The sequence below is a fragment of the Meriones unguiculatus genome, chromosome 4 (genome assembly GCF_030254825.1).
Source record: "Meriones unguiculatus strain TT.TT164.6M chromosome 4, Bangor_MerUng_6.1, whole genome shotgun sequence".
Taxonomy (NCBI): Eukaryota; Metazoa; Chordata; class Mammalia; order Rodentia; family Muridae; genus Meriones; species Meriones unguiculatus.
Genome location: NC_083352.1, coordinates 78,263,780 through 78,282,713, shown reverse-complemented (window position 1 = coordinate 78,282,713; position 18,934 = coordinate 78,263,780).

Here is an 18,934-nt window from a genome sequence, read left to right as displayed (position 1 = left end):
GATCCTATTGAAGGATATCTTATCCCTGACCACTTTCTGTCGCTCCTGCCTACTTCCTGTCTGCCATGATATGAGCAGCCCCTACCACACACTCTTACTGCCATGACAGTCAGCCTCACCTTAGGCTTCAAAAACAGAGCTTGTCAAAGAAGAATGGAACCCCCTGAAACCATGATCAGAAATAAATCTATACTTCTTTTACACTTTTTTCCTCAGATGTATGTCACAGTGACAAAAAGTCCACATACTTTTCTGACCTCTGAAAAGTAAGTGATTCTTAACTGGTTGCTAAATGAATGAGGGGTTGGAACCCAAAACAAAAGCCTTTTTAGCCTGCCACCTACATGCAGAAAGAGACTACACTGGCAGCAATGTGCTCCTTGGACAATCAGTCTTCCATCTAGCATAGCTCTTCAGCTCTAACAAATGAATTTAATAATGAAAATGTTTTTAATGGGGGCAGTGTGGCAAAAAGTAATTAACTCTGTGACTGAAATCTAGAACTTCGCAAGAATTAACGGCAGGGCCAAATTGTGCTTCTCAGCGAGCACTGCTGAAATAAATCAACAGGCAGCAGGTTGGCCATCAAAGAGCTGAGGAAGCTGACAGACTACATTGATGGGGACAACCCTTGTCTGCATGGTGAGTGTGTGTGTGTGTGTGTGTGTTACATATAAGGTATGCATGCATACACATGTTTGTGTAGACCAGAGGCCAAACTTAAGTGCCATTCCTCAGGCATCATCCACCTTGGTTATTCTGTTTTTTGTTTGTTTGATTGTTTGTTTTATATTTTGTTTTATTTTGAGGCAGGGTCTCTCACTGGCCTGGAATTTGCCAAGACTGAATGGCCAACAAGTCACATGGATCCCCTTCTCCTGCCTTCCCAATATGTGCCACCATATCTGGACTTTCTATTTGGGTTCCAGAACTGAAACTCAGGTCCTCAATGCTTGTACAGGAAGCATTTTGCAACTAAGCTGTCTCCATGGCTGTGAGCATCCCCAGCAAAGGGTCATTAGGGTTCACAGCCTGGGGCAGATTCCACTGATGTGACTACAGAAGTAGTCGGGCTGAGAGTATGTGACCTGACATTGGAGAGTCCTCCCAGAGACGAACAACCAATGGCAGACTCAGAGATGGTGTGGAGGAACCTGATTGGTTCCCCAAGGCTACATAACGTGCTCTCTCTTCTGGAATAAATGAGTCTGTAGCTGCTTGCTCTTGGTTTGCATTCACCTGATTCCCAGTGTCTGTGTGATGACTCTGCACCTCTCACCCCCCCACCCTGATCCCCCTTCCTCACCCATAGGCTGGACTCTTGAGAGGAGGACCAACACATGGCCCCATTTTGTTTGTTTATTTTATGAGCAGAAATTTATGAGCACTATTTGTGCTGATGTGCCGCTCTGGGGCAAAAAGAGTCTGTCATTCTGGGTTACTGTTGCTGTGATGAAACATCATGACCAAAGCAAGTTGGGGAGGATGGGGTCTCTTTGATGTATGCTTCCATATCACTGTTCATCGTTGCAGGAAGTCAGGATAGGAACTCAAGTAGGGCAGGAACCTGAAGGCAGGAACTGAAACAAAGGCCATGGAGGGGTCCTGCTTACTAGCTTGCTTTTCGTGGCTTGCTCAGCCTATTTTCTTATGGAAGGCAAGACCACCACCCCAGGGGTGGCACCACCAACAATGGGCTGAACCCTCACCCATCAATCACTAATCAGAACAATGTTCTACAGGCTTGCCTACAGCCCAGTCTTATGGAGGCCTTTTCTCAATTAGGGTCCCTCCTCTCAGAAGACTCTAGCCTATGTCTAGTTAACATTAATTTAGCCAGCACAGAGCTCCATGTCAGTGAGAAAAAAATGTAAATACCAGAAAGTTGATAATAACAGGATCTTTTAAAATATTTATGTTTGTTTTCTTTTTATTTATGCATATTGGCATTGTTAGCATACAGGCGATTCAGCTGGCCTGCCTTCAGGGTCCTGGCAACTGCTTATGTCATCACTTGCTGCCAGGTGTGCAGGGATATAAGAACCCCCCACCGGCTTTGCTCTCTAGCTCTGTTTTTTCTGTTCTCTCTATTCTCTCTGTACCCATGGTTTCTCTCTTTTTTCTCTTTTGCTGGATGCCTCCTTTCTCTCCCTCCTTGCCCCATCTCTCTCTGCCCTCATGGATTACTCACTGTCTCTACCTCTTATTCTCTCCCTTCCCCCAAATAAACTTTCTTATACAAGATCTGTAATTTCTCAGTGGGGTACACCTTGTTGTGGGCCTGCCATGGTGCCCATCCACCCACTGCATCATTATACATCATAACAGACACGTCTGTGGGTAAAGGGTACATACATGTGAATGTGGTACCATGGGAGACAGGGGCATCATATGCCCTGGAACTATAGTGACAGGCTCTTGTGAACCATCTAACCTGGATACTGGGAATTGAACTTGGATCCCCAGCAAGTATGAGTTCTTAACTGCTGAGCCATCTCTCCAGTCCAAGAATGACAGGGTGTTGTAGTCTGGGCATCCATCCACCTTCTTGGAAGCTCTGGAGTCTCGCCTGACTACAGGCTTTTCTCTGGATTCTCACTGACTTAATAGCTTCATGGAGGACACACCTTCTCCAGTTCCCACAGCTTTTTCTCCTTTCTGTGTGTAAGGAAGCAATTGGTAAGTGGGTGATCAGTGATAACATATTGCCTGGCAGCAGATGGTATCTATATTTAGAGGTCCTTCAGAGGAAGAATTAATGCCATTAAGAACACATCACAGGCCAAGAAAATGAGAGTGGCAAAGTGTTCCAAACAGCTCATAAAACAGAAGAGAAAAAGGAAAGAGAAACATGCATTTGTGCCCCCTGAGGTAGCTGTAACTACCTCCAAAGTCATATGCTAAAGTAATAACCCCCAGATTTGGGCATATTAAATATATAAAACCTTAATGGTCCTTAAAGAGGCAATTTATATAAAATGAGGTCATATGGGTGGGATCCAGTCCAACCTTACTGGTGTCCTTAAGGGAATTATTACACAGATACACATGGAGAAAGGGACAGATGAGACACAGGGAGCAACCACCTGGGGGGCTGGGAGACAGCTAAGTAGGCAGAGAACTTACTGCACAAATGTGAGGACCTGAGTTCAATCCTGGGAATCCACATTAAAGATAAAATAAACTAATCATCACGGGCATACTAGGGAAACAGAGAGGTGGCTCCCTAGACCCCTGGCTGGCCAGCATAATCTATTTGGCCAGTTCCAGGCCAATAGAAATCTGTCTAAAGAACAAAGTGAATAACATTCCCGAGTAATAAAAGCCAAGTGTGCTTAAGCCTCTACACCACACACACACACACACACACACACACACACACACACTGTGTACCTCCAAACATTAAAATCTGCACATATGTGAACAAACAAAAAACAGCCAACTAGAAGCAATGGATAATGGTCTTCAAGGGAACTAACCATCCCTCATCTTGATCTTGTACTTCTAACCTCCAGAAAATGTCCACTTCTTTTAGTTTTGTTACAGCAGCAGGAGCAAGCTAATATATCCTACATACTCACAGAACATGGAAAGAAGCATAGAGATGAATGTTAGTATTCGTTTCATTTTTTTCTTCTTACTCAGTCCAGGAGCCCAGCTGGGATTCCACCCACATTTAGGGAGGGTCTTCCCACCTCAGTTAACTCAAGCTAGAAGCTCCCTGACAGACACACCCAGAGTTTTGTTTCTTAGGTGATTCCAGATCCTACCAAGTTAACAGTGAAGATTAACCATAACAGCCCTTCCACACATACATTTTCCCATGCATTAGTTTGCTGCACATTTTATTAAGCACCTCCACTTTCCAGGAGAGGTAGCAACATTCTGAAAAAGTCATGGCTAAGCAGGATCTTGCACAACACAGAAGTGAGAAGAAAGTGTTACAACAAAAAGCATATCTCTCAACTTCAAAGAATCCTTCCAAAACATTAAAAAAAAAAATCTGTGCCCTGCTAATCTGGAAAGATGGGTGCTTCCTTTAACAGCAGAAGGAAGAGGAGGGAGAAATATCATCCCAGCAGTAGGAACTGGATAAACAGAGGTCAATGATATTTATTCTCAGTTGTCAACTTGATAGTATCTAGAGTCACAAGAAAACTACCTTCTGGGCATGCCTGTTAGGAATTATCTAGGTTAGGTTAACTGAGATAATGTGTTGGTTGATCATCACTGTCAACTTGCCCAGGAAGGGGCTCTCAGTTAAAGAATTATCTAGATCAGGTTGGCCTTTGAACATGTCTGTAGGGGATTGTCTTTGTTGTTAGCTGAGGTGTGGAGGCCCAGCCTGAATGTGCGTAGCACCATTTCATGGGCTGCATAAAAGTAAAGACAGCCAGCAGAGCAAAAGAAACAGGCAAGTAGGCAGCATGGATGATGGACTTATCTCTTCTCTCTGCTCTTAACTGTGGATATGATGCCTTGACTCCCTCTTGGCGATGAACTGTAACTTTGGGAGGGAAGAGGGGGAAAAATCAATGCAAGAACTCAAAGCAGCTATAGTCATGAGCAGAGAAAAGCAAATGCATCCATGATGCCTGCTTGCTCTCAGGTATTACCCACTCTCCATTATTATAAAACCCAGAACCACTGGCCCATGGAACTATGCTGCCCACAGTGGGCTCAGTCAGTTACCAATCAAGACAGTCTCTCAGAGATGTGCACATAAGTCAACCTGATCTGAAATATTGTTCATTAAAACTCATCCAACTGGTTCTAGGTTGTATCAGGTTGACATTTGAAATGATCCTCCATGATGGACTGTATCTCCTGAAAACATGAGCCAAAATAAACTTCTCTCTGTTGCAGGATATTTGATCACACTGTGATCCTCAAGATTGTGTTATTTACTGGAAAAAAAAAAACTGTTCCTAGTTGTGATGTGGCTCAGCCCTAGCACACACCTTTAATTCAAGAGCTTTCTGCCTCCATATTGTAAACAGGATTAAATAAAGTCAACCACAGATCAAGAGACAGAGCAAGCAAACAGCTGACAAGAAGCAAAGAGAAAAAAGCCATAGAGAGTAAGAGGAAGTCAGGAAGACAGATAGAGAGACATACAGGAAATAGAAGGGAAAGATATTCAGTTTGAGGGTTTTCTTGAGATGGCAAGGGAAAGGGCCATTTTTGTGGGGGCCAACAGCTGGGTGCTTTCTCTGCCTCTCTGAGCTAGCAGGCTCTCACCCTGGCATCTGGCTTTCTAGTCTTTACTGGTAAAATAGAACAATTGAGATTTTATTAAGGACACAGTAACATAAGTTAGTAATATACACACAGAGACATACACACACAAGCATATATATACACGAACACATATGCACACAGGCACAAGTATGCAGACCTACACATGCATGCTATTGCATTTGTACAAACATAAACACACAAACACACATGCATATATAAACAGATACACATACCTGCATACAAATGCATATACATATAATAAACAAACATATACACATAAAGGTATGCACATATTAGTAGACAAAAATATTCACATTCACATAAATGCTTATAGATATGCAACATACACATTCATATGCATACAAATGCATATACACCCACAAAAGGCACACAGGCATACAATACAAACAGAAACACTCATACATGCACACAAATCCATATATTTCCACAATACACAAGCATAGGCATGCACGTATAAACAGACACACACTTACATGCACACAAATGCATATTTGTACACCTGTACACACTCACATAACCTCTGTCTTTTCATGGAAGGCAGGAGATTGTGTAGGTCTATTATTTAGAGAGGATCTGTAGCTTTAAATTGGGGGATTTGGATAAATCACATTTGAAATTGAAAGGGGATGAAGTAGCCAGACGCATCCTCTATTTCGGGAAAATAATACATGTATTTGATTGCTACCATTCCTGTTTAATCCCATTGTGGCTTAAAATAAAAGACCACAAGCCAGGCAACGCTAAAGTTCTCCAATTTCTGAGCCTTTGCTAGGAGGCTGTGAGGCTCATCCGTAGAATTCTTGATTTTCCATTAAGATCCAAGCCTTTTCTTTCTGTCAATGAGTGAAAATCGTGTGTCTGAATAACAGCTGCGTCTCATTCTCTTCCTGCTCATTCATTCAAGAGTCCATTTGGAGAGCAGGCTGGTTAATAAGGTTTAGACTGGAAAGAAATAAAAGGCTGCATTCACCAGAATAGCCAATGTGATGATTAGTTTTAAATGTCAACTTACAACCTAGAAAGAGTCACAATGAGGAGAACCTTAATTGAGGAGTTTCCTAGATCAGGTTGGCCTCTGGACATGTGGAGGGTTGTCTTGATTGCTAATTGATGTAAGTGGCACCCATTATTGAGGCAGATGGCCCTGATCTGTGTGAGACAGGAGAAGGAGGGATGACAGCTAGCTAACAAGAAACAGCATGGATGCACCCCTTTGTTCTGCTCATGACTGCAGATGGGATGTGGCTTGAGTTCCTGCCATGACTTCCCTGAAATAATGGACTGTGACCTAGAAGAGCAAGCCAAGCAAACCTTTTCTTTCTCTATGGTGCTTTTGGTCAGGTAGTTTTATTAGAGCAACAGGACTGAAACTAGGACAGTGGCTATAGAATTCCAGGAGAGAGCCCAGTCTGTTTGAAGAGCACATTGGATAGTCTGGGTGTTCAGGAAAGTGCTAGATTCAGGGATTCCAGAGCAGAGAATTGACTCTTAGTAGGAGGGAGAGACAAGAGGAAATCACACACACACACACACACACACACACACACACACACACACACCTTCGAACCCTGACAGCATAGTGTTGGGATCCTTATGGAAGCCCTTAGCCACCATGTGACAGTGGACTAGGGAAGTTACATTTTTTGGAAATCTGCATCCCTTCTTTGTAAATGGGCTGCTAATGGCAGTGACACACTCACACAGTTGTTTTGATAGTCAAGGGAGAGAATGCATGGAAAATGTTGGGCACAGATCCCAGTGTGTATAACCGCTCAATACGCCATGGGCAGTGAGCCAGTCCGCTGCCTCAGCGAGAAAGGTTCCTTGCCACCAAGCTTGAGTATCTCAGTCTGGCCACCCCCTGCCTCCAGGACACGCATAGTAGAAGGAAAGGAGAAATTCCTGTAAGTCGTCCTTTGACTCCCACATGTGCCCTGTGGCGTACACACACACTCATCTACAAATAAATGAATGTCAGTCGTGAGGCGTACTGATGTAGGTGCCCTGTGTTGATTAAATTAGGAACAAACCAGGGGCTGGAGAGGTGGCTCAGAGATTGAGAGCACTCACTGATCCTGCAGAGGACCCATTAGCAATCGAGCACCCATGTCAGGAAGTTCACAGCCTCTGTACTTCCACCTCCAGGGAACCTGATGCCTTCATCCTCTGAAGATACCCCCATTCATACAGTGTGCACACATGTACACACACAGAGACACAACTGAAAAATAAACACATCTAAAAATAATTAAAATGAAATAAATTTGGAGAAGCAAATTGGAGTTTCGCTCTTATCTTTATTTAAAAGAAGGAGGGGGCAGGAGGAGAGAGAACAGGGTGGGGAGGGGGGAAGGATAGTAGAGGTGGTCATGCTTTTGCAGTTCTAAGTGTTTGAAAATATTTCACATGAAAAGCAGACTAGTCGGAGAGGAGGAGGGAGGGCCCCAGTCTCTGGGAAGGGGAGCCATCACAGATGGGCCATCAGGAACTTCACAGAGTGTCACATCCCTAGGTACCTGCCAGCTTAACCAGGAATGCAGCTCCTATGAGGACCAGATGCTTCTAATTGGCGAGCAACCTCATAGCTGTTGCCCAAAGAAGAGAACAAATTTTCTGTCACCACATGGTTAGTTTTCCTCTTTCTTTCCTTCTCTCAAAATGGAATGTGTTAACTCTTTCAAATAGATACCAGATTCAGCATCACAAAAAAAAAAAAATGCCCACAATAAGGAAATTCTTAAGAAATGGGTGGAAGGTATGAGGTAAGAGAGATGGCTGGGATAGCATTCTAGTTCCTTTTCTGCTGCTATGATAAAACACTAGCTAATGGTAACTCGGAAAGGACAGGGGTCGTTCATCTTAAAATTCCAGTTTGTACTCCATCACTGAGAAAGTCAGAGGCAGGGAAGTAAGCAGGACTTTGAGGAGGAAACCATAAAGAGATGCTCAAGAGCTCACACTTAGATATGTTCCTTATACAGCCCAGGACCACCTGGGGAATGATGCCACCCAGAGTGGGCTGGACCCTCTGTGGGTCCAATTAACAATCCCGAAAGACACTCACACAGGCCTATCTGACCTGGCAACTCTAGGCTGTCTAAAGGTAACAGTTCACATTGACTAGGACATCTTATATGCACAACGATGTGAGTTCCATTTTTTTTTTAAGCCACACATGGTGCATGCTTGTAATTCTAGCACTTCAGGGACAAAGAGGCAGATCTCTGGTGCTTGTTGATTTGTCCTTTTGGTGAGTTCCGGGTTCCTTGAGAGACACTGTCCAAAAAATAAAAATAAAATAAGGTGAACAGTGTCTGAGGAATGGCTCCCAATGTTGGCCTCTGGCCTCCCCCAGATACACACACATTGTATGAGACTTTTCCCAGGGAGATGTGGCGATCCACTCACCCCAGATACAGAGCCCATGGCAAACCAAAGTAATGATTCTACAAAAAGCCGACTTGGTAAATCAATACATTATACATTTCTCTGGGTTACAAACAGGGGCACATGTGAGGCGCTACTTCCAGGAGCAGGGATGACTCAAAGGCAGCTACATTACCAAAAGCCCGCCCTAGCACGGGCTTTTGATCACCACTCATCAAAGCACCATCCCTGGAGCTGCTTGTGTGGTTTCTACTCAGTTGCTACGTGGGAGAATCTCCGCCCAAGCAGTTGTTTGCTGTTTCCACAGCCTTGGGGAGAGACCCTGTGTGTCTTGATAGTTTCAGCTTTCCAGGTGTGTGAGGTTTGTTTACTTCCTGAGTTTTATAAGCCTTTATCTTCCTTCCAAGAGGGAATGTTTCAATTAGGAGGAAATATAACAACACAGAAAAAGAATAACTATATTGGGTATGATGGAAAATACTTGTTTCATTCTGATTCTTTGCTCAATAAATAACCATTAGTCATATCTCTTTAAGGCTCTGGTAAGGAGGGAAGATCTTTGATAACACTCTCCCACTTAATGTCTTAGTATGGGACTTATTAGTCTTCTTTTCAGCAATGTGATAAAATGCATGAGACAATCGTTTTAAAAAGAAAGGTTTGTTTGATTCCCTGCTTCAGGTGTTTAAGTCTATCATGATATTCATGGTAAAAGAATAAAGTTTGTGTCTCCTGGTCCCTTCTTAGTCCACCTGAGTTAACAATCAATAGTAACCATCACTTCTCTTTGCTACAAAGACCTTTACAGGAAACCACTGTAATGACTAAGGCAACGCCATCTTGTCCCAACCTTTATTTTGGGGGTCTGCTTTGATCAGCATGGTTGTCAATAACTATCTCACATGGTCATTTCACTACAACTGGTCAAAATGTGGAGAACAACTGATTTTGCAGTGTCTAGCCGTAATGAACACATCTACAGCATAACTCTACAGCTCAGGTAATATTTCAGAAGAAAGACTCGATGATCCAGAGGACCAGAAAGTAAAGATAGAAAGAGATTCTATCTTCTAGAAATGACAGCCTCAGCCATGATACCTCAACAATATGGCTGCTCCAACAAGACCTAAACAAGGACCACAGCAATAGACATGCTAACTTCGAAGGGGTAAATCTCACAGAATCCCACCCCTAAACCAAGAACAACAAGCAACTAAAAGATGCTGAGAGTAGGAATATCAAGTGGTCATCCCTGAAATCATGTACATACACAGAACAGATTCAGGAGAATGTATGTATGTGTATGTACACACACATGCACACATGCACACGTAGAAGAGTACAGGAATTTGAGGAGTGGATGATGATGTCATGGAAAAAGTTGGAGGAAATAAAGGAAATGGAAGTAATTGATGTAATTATATATGATTTTTAAAACTTATCCAATACACATATACTACACATGAGAGAGAGAGAGAGACTTTCCAGTTCAGTGGTTAAGCACTTACTAAGCAAGCATGAAGATGAGAGTTCAGAAAACCAACATCCAATTAAATTCTGGGTGCTCATAGCAAGTGACCTGAAATTCCAGCCTCAGAGAGCAGAGACAGGGCAACCCCAGAGGAAGCTAGCTAACAAGACTAGATATATCTGGCTTTGATTGGGAGATTCTTTCATTGGATAATATGAGAGGGTGACTGAGTCAGAGTATCAACCTTTGACCTCCACATGCATGCCTATACACATGCACACTTGAAAATGGAAAAGCAGGGAAAGAAGAGATTTATTTTAGCTCATACTTATGGAGGTTTCAGCCCATATTCAATTGGACCCCAATCCTCCTAAGCCTGTGGGCAAAGCATCATCATGGGAATACACAGCAAAGGAAGTTATTCACCTCATGGCAGCCAGGGAGCAAAAACAAAGAAGAAGGTAAATCCCTCTTAAAGGCATGCCCCCATAGGATCAAGCCTCAAAATCCTAAATGTCTCACCACCTTCCAATAACATCTGTGATGCTTAATCTTGTTGACCTGATTAGATCTGGAACTGGGTAGAAAACATGCCTCCAGGAGGTTCTGGAAGAAAATTTCCAAAAAGGATTAACTGAGAAAGGCATACCCTTTTCAGGAGGAGATGGAAGCTTCTAGAACCCAAGATATACATAGCAAAGCCTTGAAAACTTCCATCTTCATACTATTTTCTTCCAGAGTTCTCTCCCCGCCTCTCTCTTTCCCTCTCTTCCAAAATGCCACTCGTTTTGAAGACAAGGAATGGGTATTTGAAATGTTTTGTTTGTTTGTTCGTTTATCAAGGCTGGGATTGAACCTGGGACCTTGTGCTTGAGAGGTGAACACTCAACCACTGAAAAAAATCTCCCAGTCTCAAAAACTGCTTTTATTTACTTCTCCACTGAATGTTCCCAGAGCCTAGAAAAGTCTAGGCCACATGGTAGGGCTTTGCTTGACAACCAAATCGATATGCCCTGATCCGCCATCACATTTCCACTTACCTGGCCTTCAATTCCCACACCTCACATAACACCATCTGCTCCTGCCTTGTGAAATTACCTTCCGTCTCTCAGAGCCATCAAGCACGGTACAAATCCATCTCTCCCTACTCTTTCTTCTACCTAGATTCATTCCTAGAAATGGACAACAGGACAAAGCAGAAACTGTCAAATCTTCAGCCTGTGACTGTAGCTCCCTGCCTTTTGGGGGGGGGCAAATATTTTGAGAGAAGATGACAGTACATATTTGTTTATGTATTGCTTCTGCACTGCTAGGACAGCACTGAGCAGAGGCTACTGGGACCATAGCAACTAAAGTATTCACTTTAGGGCTCATTTCAGAAAGTTGCTGCCAGCTCTGTGTTAGAGGAAAAGCACCAGCTGGGGATGAGACAGACCCCAATATGAACTCTGCTCCGATCAAGAGAGTGCACAGGAAGACAGCTGTGTGGATAGGTAGATAAATAATGAATACACACACACCTATAAGGTGGATAAGATGAGAGATGATTGATGGAGAAATGATAGATAATAGAGACAAGAGTCAGACAGATGATAAATACATGATAAACAAGAAACAGAAAGAAGACAGACACACAGACACTAAATAGATGATAGGTAGGTAGATAGATAGATAGATAGATAGATAGATAGATAGATAGATAGATAGATCTGATAGACAAGTAGACAGGCAGCAATGGATCTTACCACTGAAAGGCCAGATGTCAATGGTGAGAGAATTGGAAACAAGCAAGTGCCCAATTCTTAGTTTCATTTATTAGATCATATTAGTTATACATAATAATGGGATTCATGTTTTCGGATATGCATGTGTTCTACTTTGGTCATATTACCACCATCACCCTCTTTCTTCCTGCTTAACCCCTCTGATCCCTTTTCTCTTCCCAACTGCTCTCTCATCTATTTTCATGTCCTTTTCTCTTCTTTTGGTGACTCAGTCTGTTCCATTAAAGGAGCAGGAGTGAAAAATTATTTATAGGTACATGGGCACCTTACCAGGGGCTATATGACTAAAGAAAATGTTTCTCCCCTCCCCAGTGTGCTAGTTTGAATAAAAATGGCCCCAAAGGCTCACAGAAAGTGGCACTATGAGGAGGTGTGGCCTCACTGGAGTAGGTATGACTTTGTTGGAGGAAGTAGGTTACTGGGGGCAGGCTTTGAGGTCTCAGAAGCTCCACCTCACCTGGTGACATATAGTTTACTTTCTGCTGCCTATGGATCAAGATGTAGAACTCTCAGCTCCTTCTCCAGCAGCATGTCTGCCTGCACACTGCCATCTTTCCCTCCATGATGATAATGGCCTAAACCTCTGAAACTAAGCCAGCTGCAATTAAATGCTTTCCTTAATAAGAGTTGCCATGGTCACGGTGTCTCTTCACAGCAATAAAACCTTGACTAAGGCACCCAGCAACTACTAACTGAATTCAGATCCTTGAATAAGGCTTTTGGCTCCTCCCCTATCCATGACAGACTATTGAGAGGTCCAGTCTTGTAGAAATCTTTTGCAGGTTATCACAACTGCTCTGAATTTATGGCCACCTCAGACCAGAAGACAGCATTCTACAGCAATACACCCTTTTCTCCAGCTCTTGCTTTTTTATTTATTTGCTTATTTATTTATTTATTTATTTATTTATTTTGCCCTATCCCTGCCCCTGACTTCTGCAATGTTCCTTGCACCTTATAGTGGATAACATATCTATTTATATCCCATCTAGGGTTAAGCACTGAACAGTCCCACAAAAGTGAATTTATCTTGAGTTAGGGGCAAATGTTAAGAGGCTTGCAAAGCAATCTTTTTGTAAACTCTGGGGACACGCCCACAGTGACCCACAGGCCTCTCACTAGGTCCCATCTCAAAGTTCCATAGCAATCACCAGTGGCACCACTTTGGGGAGTAAGCCTTGAGCCATAAGAGACCCTAAGAGTCACATAGACACAACCCAAGTCTGATGCTTACCTACATAAAGAAAGACACCATTGTTTCAATATAGATTTTTATGACAAGCCTACAGGGTAAACAGTTTCTAGACCAGGATCAGGTAGCAGGGGTTTCCATAAGAAAGTGATCTTGAGGTGGCTCTATCTCCAGTGTGTAAATGGGATGCTCACTAAAAGGAGAGGCTTCTGCATCCTCTTTGTACAATGTGGTCTCAGTCACTTGAGGCTGGGACATTTTTTAAGATATATTTTATTTTTATTAATTACAGTTTATTCACTTTGTAGCTCCCTTCTTCTTTCCCTCCCAATCCCACCCTCCTTCCCTCTTCTCTCCCTCTGCCCCTTCCCCAGTCCACTGATAGGAGAGGTCCTCCTCACCTTCCCACTAACCCTAGTCTATCAGGTCTCATCAAGACTGGCTGCATTGTCTTCCTCTGTGGCCTGGTAAGGCTGCTCCCCCCTCAGGGGGAGGTGATCAAAGAGTCAGCCACTGAGTTCATGCCAGAAACAGTTCCTGTTCCTATTACTAGGCAACCCACTTGGAGATTGAGCTGCCATGGGCTATATCCTGCAGGGGTTCTAGGGGTTCTAGGTTATCTCCATGCATGGTCCTTGGTTGGAGTGTCAGTCTCAGAAAAGACCCCTGTGCCTAGAATTTTTGGATCTGTTGCTGTCCTTATGGAGCTCCTGTCCCCTCCAGGTCTTCCTATCTTCCCCAGAAATCTTATTGAACTTGTCTTTTCTGTTTTGCTTTGTATCTTAGTTAGAATTTCCATTGTTGTGATAATTTGACCAAAAGCAACATGAAAGGGAAAAGTTTTATTTCAGTTTACACTTCCACGTAATGACCCAGCACCAAAAAAGGAAGTCAAGGACAGGAACTCAGAGGTAAAAACCTAGAAGGAAGCAGAGGCCACAAAGGAGTGCTGTTTACTGGCTTGCTTCTCGTGGCTTACTCAGCCTGCTCTCTTATACTACACAGGACCACCAGCCTAGGGGTAGCACCTTCCACAGTGGGGTAGGCCCTCCTACATCACTAACTAACTAAGGCGTACCCTTCAGGCCAATCATATGGAGACATTCTCTCCATGAGGATTCCCTCTTCCTAGATACGTCTAGGTTTCTGCCAAGTTGACAAAATTCAACATGGGACTTGTTGCTGTTGTGGTAGTGGTCTTGTGTTATTTGAGACAGAGGACCACTAGTAGTACAAACCAACTCAAATCACAATCATCCTGTCTCAGCCTCCCCGCTCCTGGGATTATAAGTATGAGTTACATGTTTGGATTGTGGTGGCGGTGGCAGTGGTGTCTGGGTTGATGGTGGTGGTGGTAGTGGTTGATGGTGATGTGATGATAGTGGTGGTAGTTGTGGTGATGGCAGTGATGGGAGTGGTTGTGGTGACAGTGGTGGTGGTGATGGTGGAGGTAATGATGGAGGTGATGGTGATGGAGGTGGTGGTGGTGCTGCTGGTGCTGGGGACAGTAGTATTGGTGGTGGTAGCGGTAGTGGTGGTGGCAGTGATGGTTATGGTGGTGGTAATGGTGGTTGTATTGATGGTGGTGATGATGGTTGGGGGGTGGTTGTGTGATGGTGGTGGTGGTATTGCTGCTATTTCAAGACAGGGTCTCATGTAGCCCAGGCTAACGTGAAACTTACTATGTAGCCACAAACAAGCTGAGCCCCTGAGCCTCCACCTTTACATTCAAAATGCTGGACTTGCACACTTGCTGCCTCAGTCCTCACCTATCTGTGTTCATAACGGGCGTGTACCTGTTCTTACATGCAGATAAAGTGAGGGCCCTTGACACAGCCCTACAGTGGGAAGTTATCAAACTGGAGCCATCCATTTCTCCATGACGGTAACCTCTAAACTCTTCCCCTCTCATTATTTTGAAAACTATAATAAACGGTTATGGGCTGTGGGTACCAAAATGGAGCTAGATAAGAGAAATTGGGTCTAATGCACCAGAGAATGAGTTCACTTTTATTGACTTGGGGTGGAACATAAATCTAGACCTGTCGAAGTAATAAAGTTGGTGAATGATGGGAAGGAATTAGCCAAACCCTTTCAAAATGAAAGGAGGGAAGCAAGGAAGATCCAAGTAGTGACTAAGATCCAAAACAAACAGCCAGCTCTGAACCCATGCCTTTCATCTTTCATCCTCAGTCTTACGTGCTTTAATCATTTACAGCCTTGGACACGGTTCTTTCCATAAAGACAAGGGCTCCAAATGAACATGAGAATAATGAATGTGAAAGACCATTATATTTAATATTCTAATATCATTAATGCAGCCTCAGCCAGAGAGCAAAGACTCTCCAAATTCATTATTTCTTGTTCTGACACACACCATGAAACGGGCTTTCTAAGTCAGAGAGGCACGTCCCAGCATTGCCTTTATTAAAATAATTCCATTTTATCTCTTGGGCCTGTGCAACCTAAGCAAGCGTTCTCAATATTTAAGACATTAGGGGGAGAAAATGCTAGTGAGTGTGTGACTAGCGACCTGCTTCCCTTCCGTCTACTTACACTGAGCGCCAGCTTCAAAGTTGTCTTGTGTCTGGGAGCTGAGGAGATAGCCCAGCAGTTAAGGGAGCTCACTGAGCTTACAGACAACCCGGTTCAGTGCCCAGCCTCCACATAGTGGCTCACAACCATCCGTAACTTCAATTCCAGAGGAGCCACAGTCCTTTTCCGACCTTGGTGGGCACCAGGCACCCACAGGATGCACATACTTACACGCAGGCAAAACACTCAGCCACATAAATAAATTAAATAAATCTTAGAAAATTTCAAAGAATTGGAATGGCTTTTGTCTACACACTGTGAATTCCTGTGAATACACTGTCTTCGTGTATGTGTGTGTGTGTGTGTGTATGCATATGTGTGTTTCTCTGTGAGGTGCATGTGTGTATGCAAGTGTGGGTGCATGTGTGGGCCTGTGTGTGGAGGTTCCAGAGGTCAGAGGTCAACATCTCAGGTATCATTCCTCAGATACAATCCACCTTGGATATTTTAGACAGGGTCTCCCACTCGGGATTTGGCGCTTGCCCATTAGGTGAGGTTGGCTGACAACAACTCCCTAGGAATTCTGTCTCTATCTCTCCAGCTTTAAGATTATAAGTGCACAGTACCATGCTCATCTTTTTACATGGATTTGGGGGCTTGAACTCAGGTCCTGAAGTTTGCACAGCAAGTGCTTTTAGCATCTCTCCAGCCCACCAGCCCAGAGGTCCTCTAGGATTTGCATTTTCCATTTTACCTGCAGATGGAAAAGAGAAAGTGATTGATAAAAATGTGCTCACCATGCTCCCTCTGGGGTGAATCTTTGTGATCAACTGCTACACTTAGGGAAAATAATTGTAACTTGTATCTTACTAGAGTCTGCCTGAGTGACTGGTCATCTACAGAAACCACTCTCAACCTTCATTTTGATCTGCAAAGAAATCAAAGCATGAATGAAGACTAGTCTAGTTTCATTCTGTTGCTCTGACAAATATCACAACCTAGGTTATCTAGGGTAGATGAGGGTTTATTTGGCTTAAAATTCCAGGTCACAGTCCATCATTGAGGAAAATTTAAGAAGGAACTTGAGGCACAAATCTTAGAGGAATGCTGCTGGCTCGCACACAAGCAGTTTCAGGCTTAGCTAGCTTTTTGTATATAGCCTAGGACCATTGGCCTAGGGAATGGTGGCACCCGCTGTTGGAGGCTGGTGTCACGCATGTTATTGGCCCTCAAGATCTGGTTATACCTGCCCTTGTTTTGTAAACCTGCCTAAGACATGCCTGATTGGTTGATTAAATGGCCTATACCTGAGCAGGGCAAAATGGGGTAGGTGTGGCTAAGATTCCTGGCCTTGGAAGGGACAAGAGAATCATGGACAAGACAGATGGGAAGAGAGGAGGCAAGAGGACACCATGATGGGTTAGAGTGAAGAAGAAACTATGTAGGCTGGGAAGAAAGATATCAATAATGGCTTTAAAAGGCCCAGATGAAGCAAGTACCTTGGGGTTATGGATGGAAGGTAGACCAGATGAGGAGGATTAAGGTAGATGGCATTGAATGGGGGATGGGAGATGGATGGTGAGGTTATTGAACAAGCATAGATGAAATATTTGCCCAGCCCAAGGTAAATACGACAAATATAAAATCTAACTGGTATCTGTGTCTTATTATTAGTGAGAGGGGGTTAAATAATACCGCCATGATAATCTTTGGGCTAACAACAAACATTATATAGCCCAATACTATAAGTTATTTACTCCAACAACACACAGTGGGCTAGGACCTCCTACATCAATCAACAGCCAAGCCAATCAACCACAGACATGCTTACAAGCCAATATGATCTAGATAATTTCTCAATTGAGACTCCTTTTTATAGGTGACTCTTGGCTGTGTTGAAAGTGAAAGCTAACTAGAACAAAAGACCATGTTTTAGGAAGCACCTAAAACATTTGTTAGTTGTGCACAAACAGCAGTCCACATGGATGTGTCAAAAGCATGTGTGCCTTTGGGAGGGAATAGTACTTCTTTGTGCACTGAGGTCTTGATCACTTGGGGCTGGAGAGGTATCTTCGTGGGGTCAGGTCTTATTTCCCACTCTTTTTATCATTTTCTCAATGTCTTTACAAAGGGCTTTGAAAACATCACCCAGTTAAATCAGCTATGTGAGATGTCCAGAAGCAAGGATTCTAGAGAAATGATCTGGAGCACAGCCTCACTGAGGGATCTGAGGCGAACATTCTACCATGAAGCCATACCCTCCAACTCCTTACCTCAGGCTTGCTGTGGACATTTGCTGAATTACAGGAAGCATTCCTCACGGAAGGTTTTTCTGTTCCTGGTGTGGTTAGACAGCCTCTTCAAGGCGGTGGAGGGAGGCACTTCCTGTAATAGCCTCCTTTGTGGGACACTGCAGGCTGGCCACACCAGCAGACCCGGCCTTAGACAGCTTCCTTATACAGGCCAGAACCTAACTATTAACTAATTGCCTAGACAATCTGTCCTGAGCATTTATCCTCTGAAAGTATTGTTCTTGACTGGATCATTTAATTCTCAAGCTGCCTTCGATGGATGGGAAAGCCATTTGACTTGCAAAGCTGATTACAAATTATTTTCTGATTACAGATTTATTTTGTTTGTGACAAAACGCTTCCTGCTAATTGCAAAAATAATCTTGGAGGCACTTGCCTCCGAACACCTCATTTATTAACCCGCTGAAGTTTCTCCCTCATCCATGGCTTCATCTTTTTATTTATTTATTTTAAGCACCTATTTACAGGGTCATTAATCTTCATCAATATCTCCAGAGCCCTTGAAGAACAACTGCTCTGGGCTATAAGAAAAATCAGAAAAGTAGTAAAAGGCCTTTGATGAGGGGATAGGAGCTTTCAACACAGGGTAAGGAAAATGCACAATGATCCGAGGAGGGAAGAGGGAATCATGGAGGAGTGTAGTTTAAATGGCGGAGGGGAGAGGAGGGAAGAATAAAAGAAGAAATGCATGGGACAGGATAACTAACACTAAAGGTCTTTTATAAAAAGTCATATGGAGACCTACTACTACAGAAGTTTCCTATATACAGAGACAAATACAAAGAGTTTAAATTGAATTACCCTGTATCAGGGCAACAGTGCCTCTACTAGACACAAGTGAAAACATGAAAAGCCCAGGCTAGAAACAGGTTACTTCTTCTGGGCTTGTTGGCCAATAGGGTTCCATAGGTCCCCAATAGGCTTTTACTGATGCTCTTGGCTACCTCCCAGAATGTGACAGTAAGACAATACCTTATAAATAAGCAAAAGC